A 5,700-nucleotide genomic window follows, 5' to 3' on the forward strand; every position below is an offset into this window, starting at 1 on the left:
TTGCCTCCCTCGGTCTCCAATTGCCTAGCCTCTCTCTTTTAAGTTGACACAGCCCGGACCACAGCCATAGACCCTACTTGATATATATAATCAGTGATACTGAACCATAAGATTTTGTAAAGCGTATATCGAATTTTCAATCAAGTTAATGTTAAGTTAAGAGTAAACTTTGGATTACAATAATAATATTTTATTTGATATTAGTTACTATGAAGTTTAATTGAAAATAATAACAATAATAAACTATATTAAAGTAGGTACCATAAATTAGTGAATACATTTTTTAAGAAATCTGTCGTGATTTACATTAAAATGTACTTCTAAACCAATAACTTTGACTAGTTTTTATATTTACTTATTTATATTATTACTTTTCCTTAACTTAGTATAATCCGATAATTGAAATTTCAATAAAACATAATGTGACGCGACGCAAAAAGATTAAAAACATGTAATTGATAACCACTCGTATATTAGCGATGATACGCGAAATTATCACTTTGATAAGTACCGGAAGATTTCTTGCTGATTGTTATCAGCTCTGATTACATATAATCGATACGGACTTATAAAATACTAGCTTTTACCCGCGACTCCGTCCGCGCGGAATAAAAAAATGAAAACGGGGTAAAAATTATCCTATGTCCGTTTCCTGGTTCTAAGCTACCTCCCCTTCAATTTTCAGCTAAATCAGTTCGACCAATCTTGAGTTATAAATAGTGTAACTAACACGACTTTCTTTTATATATATAGATAGATATAATTATTCTGAAGTATACAAAGAACACAATAATTATCAGCTCACTATACGTCCCCACTGAGGGGCTCAGAGCCTACCCCATGTTACGTTGCCTAGGCCATAGTCAACCACGTTGGCCCAGTGCGGCTTGTTTGACTTCACACATCATTGAATTTCTTCGCAGAAATGTGCAAGTTGCATCACGATTGGAATCATCGATTGGATAAATGTCAATATGTAAATCAATCAATATGACGAGATACGAACTCAGGACCTGCAGATTACCAGGAGCTTAACCCCTGAGCCACCGACGCTCACAACGCACATTAAAGAACACAATAATAGTAACTAATTGTATTTTTTTACATAAATATTGAGGAATTCACATTTTACAAGTAAAATTCAAGGAACAATTTTGTGGCCAAAAAACTGAGTCCCTATTCATTTTCAATAGCGAATTAACGTGCTTTTCCACTGATATATTTTGTCTAAATCGACTTCCACGTAAGCAGAACTTTTGCTTAATTATAAACTCTTACGTGCCTTGCGTGTTTGGAGATTACAGTTGTAAAGTCTTATTTCTTTATAAACGTAAATTGAGTACTAACCTTCAACTATAAAATCCAATTGAAATTTAAGTAACAAAACCGAGATGGGTCTTTACCTTCTGTTCTGTAACGTTATTTTGCGGTTTAAACCGCCATGTCGTCGAAGAAGACAATTTTAAACGTAATAAAATTGAATTGGATGTGACGCGGACGAGTATTTTCCGATACAATAGTGGACGGTCCATTGAATTGAATGGCCGAAGGAATTGTCAAAGTAATTTTGCACAATCGTATGGAACAGGCTGACCATCACGGTTCAATCAACAAAGGGAACGCCCTGTAAACAAATATTGAAAACATGTATGAGACCGCTTTGACTTATATTTTTTTTTGTCTACACACATCACGTCACATCGTCATTAATTTGCCTTTGATTAAGTTGTTTAAGTTTGTTTAAGTTTTTAAAGTTTGTTATAGAAAATTTTTCTGTTGTTTTAATACCAAATCTCTGATTTTTATGGTTCCTAAGCATAACATTAATGTGCTAAGCCGATTTTCATTTATTTGTCTGATATGCATAAGGACTCAAGTTTCATAGGCAAACTTAAATAAACAACCAATTCTTACGAAATAGCTGAGGTAGATATTGACATAGGTATTGTTTGTCAAAGCAAACAACAAGGGCCGTCGAACTAGAGCGAGCTAATTCAATAAACCAAAGTTGCATATTAAATTGAGTAAACAAATTATATTTACAGCCACTAAGCCAACTGTAAACAAAGTTGTCAATCGTTGCAAATAAGAATTTGGGACGCGACATTTGCCAACGAAATATATTATTTACACTTGATGTATGAATGGACATAAACAAATACTCAATTTATATTATTAAATATTAAAATGTTTTCAATACGTAGTTTACTTAAATCTTGTAAGATTTTTTGAATTTTCGACTTTTTTGCACCTTTAATTGATTCTTATGGTGTTCTAAATATAATTAACATGATCAAATCGATTAACGACAAAAAGTATAATTTTCAAACGAAGTAAAAAAATAATAATATCGTCGTTGACTCCCAATGACTTTTTTATTTTTCCTTTCATTTCTTTCTAATGAACTAGGTTGTTCCTTTGCACTCAAATTTTATTTGGCCTTAATGCCAATAGACCTATTTAATAAAATGATCACGGTCACTACATGTAGTTCATAAAATTACAACAAGAATAATAGATTAATATCAATTAACAGTACGATAATAGTTCCCTTGTCAAGCTCCATTACTGTTAAATTGACGTATCTCGCCCTTCTATCGCGGTTAGTTCTTCCATAAAATATGTAAAACAAATGAGACAGTTACAGTACGGCAATGGTCTTGTGTCTTCGCTAATAAGCTATTGTAATTTAGTTTTACTCATGTCCACCGGGTCAGATAAGTTTGTCTATAGACACATTTGCAGTCCGTGACCACAGAATATAAACAATGCAATATAAATACAGTATGTTCAAACAGACCACAGGGTACACATGTGCAGTGCAAATTTGCGGCGATTGGCACAACGCCTATTGCAAGATAGGTAACGTCTAGACATAAGCGGCTGGCTTTTGATCTAAGCTACACTCACGCCATCTACATATTAGCGCGACTGAGAAAATACATACCATGACATTAGACAATCTTCTGCTAAAGCTGTCTACATCGTCTTACTTTGGATTTCGACAGCCGAAGAACTTTTATAAATATACTGTGTTCCCTCTTATTCTTTTATTTTTCGGTTAAAATTTAGTACAAAATAGCTGTTGCCCGCGACTCTGTCCGCGCCACATTAAAAAAAAACTTTATAAGTAGCCTATGTGTTTTTACATCTGTGCTAAATTTCATCAAGTTCCGTTGTGCCGATTTGGAGATACCTTCAAACAAACATCCATCCATACATCTAAACATTCGCATTATTAGTAAGATTAGAAAGCAGGTTAATGTTTTATAAAGAGTATTTCTTCTAAAAGAATAATAAACCGAACCCTTGTAAATTATCGTTCGCGTTACATGTCCAAATAAATATTAAGGTAGGCGATTAAAGAATTAAGTTCTGAGTAAGGATTAATCTAATTTCCCTTTAGGCGAATGGACTTATAAATCAAATTACCACAAAATTAATAAATAACAGTTTTCGTTGGTTACAATTAAATCTGTTGTTCACATTAAAACATCAGAATCAAAGAGGTTAGAAAGATTTATATCCTAGCGATCCGCCCCTTGTGATACTGTTTTCGTAATTCTGTTTCACTCTTTCACGATGTTGTAATACTCATATAAGTATTAAGAATGTATTTCTTTATACACTTTAATTTTGTTAGTAACTGTTGTCTAGTTCCTTAACTAGGAGATGTATTAGGAAAATTACTAAATGTCATACTGCTACTATCAATGTTTTAACCATTTTTCACGTCACAGTAAGTAAAAATGTTAACTAAATATATTCTCTAATATATTTTTTGGAATGTCACAGTTTTTAGAAGTTCTTTTCAATATCAATGATGGAAACTCATCATAAGATTTTAACCACTAAACTATACCTGCTTCTATCCATAACCATTAAATCGTAAATGGAGCCCTACCCGCTAAGTTATTCATATTTGATAAAGCGAAAATATACCTTATTCCCAAAAGTTAAGGTTCAAAATTGAGCATAGTTAATGTTGTAACATTTATCGATTTTAAGGAACTGTATGTCAAACAAAGGCGCGTGCATATAGTCACGCGGGCAATGCTTGCGTCACAGTCCCTTGCAACTTTCCATTCGTGACATGACTCTTGGCCTATTCGTGGAACAAGGGACTCTATTATGGCTTTGATTAGCAGATTGTGCGCCTGTACCTTTATAATTTATAACCAAAGTCCATAGGTTATAATTTGAATTGAATAACGCCTTTACTGAAGCAAATTATTTACAAAAAGGTTGTTAATGTTTTATACTAATATTGTTATAAAAAAGTTTAAATCGTGTTGACAAAAAAAAGTTCACTAAATAAATAAAAGTTTATGGTTCCGGCGAAATTCTAAGCTGCGCCATTGTTCTTGTTAGAATCTCAAGGTCCAAGTTCTGATCGAGATAATAAATTAAAAAGAAAAACAAATAAATGCGCAGACGCATTTGAGCACAATAGAATGTTCGCTTTCTGCCCGTCCAAAAGGTATAAAACTTAATTTTGAGAATAGATTCCTTAGAAGCGGCCGTCTACTAAAAAGGGTCAACGGTCCTTAAATGGTCGGATCCAATTGTCTTGGATTGAAAAGAATTTAAACGACCTCTCCTCTCCGCTAACGCTATAACATTTTGCTATAGCTGTTTTGGAACCGGTCGCACATTCAATAGACCTCAATATATTTGTATTTAAATAACAAAATCGTAATTCTCTTCTTAAAAAAGGTTAAGTCTCTTCTATTGATTAGATCCAAGGGACGAACAATCCAGCCACTCAGAGATCGCAATAAAGTGACTATAATTCATCGTCACAGTGATTATAGGATTCAATATTTCAACAACCGCGCTATCGCAGTTGGCGGAATAAAAAAGGGCAAGTCTACAATAAACGCCTACAGTAGTGTCATTAATCCTTTATGAGGTCAATGAACCGAGTTGTCGAGTGATAGACAATGGTGGTAGTCGCGGTTGTGAGCGGAATTAATGCGTATGCACATGCAATGCACATGCAATGGGAAGCGGGAGTCGACCAGCCTTGAACTTGCGGCCAGTTCCCTGCAACCGACGCATGCCCTGCCATTACTAGTAGGCACATCATGTTACGTACATTACAGATGCTACGTGTACGATCGTCGCACTCTAGTGATGTACTGCGTAATCAAATTTATCGATCTAGGATTTAGTTTTGATTAAATAAGACCTTTTAATTTTAACTTTAAAGGACTAAACAAAGATAACCAGTTCAATTTATTGTCATGTTGTGTTTGCAAAGGTTTGAAATTTTTAGCATTGGAGCATGTTTCATATTATATGTTTCATATCTGTGAAAATTCAATGTAGCAATTATTTCTATTAACTGATTATAAAATAATATTTAAGGTTACATTTTATAATCTTTAACCATCACTACCATCTTTCTAACGTCAGCAAAATATTGTATGTAACTATATTTACCCGTCGAAGTGCTTACTTACAGGAAAGCTACCGCCTGCGATTTATGACCTTAGGCATAAAGTCCGCGATATGAGTGCCTCGTAAAATTAATATACGTTTTCAAGTTATTTCAATGCTTATTCAATTGATACTAGGAACAAACATTGACAGTTTTTTTTTCCAATGCATTATGTTTTCCAAGTAAGCTGTTGTGTTACTTTGTTGTAAGGATAAGTTGAATTTATAATTCAACAGAAGTTTTAATTTGCACTTGTT

The sequence above is a fragment of the Papilio machaon genome, chromosome 15 (genome assembly GCF_912999745.1).
Source record: "Papilio machaon chromosome 15, ilPapMach1.1, whole genome shotgun sequence".
Taxonomy (NCBI): domain Eukaryota; kingdom Metazoa; phylum Arthropoda; class Insecta; order Lepidoptera; family Papilionidae; genus Papilio; species Papilio machaon.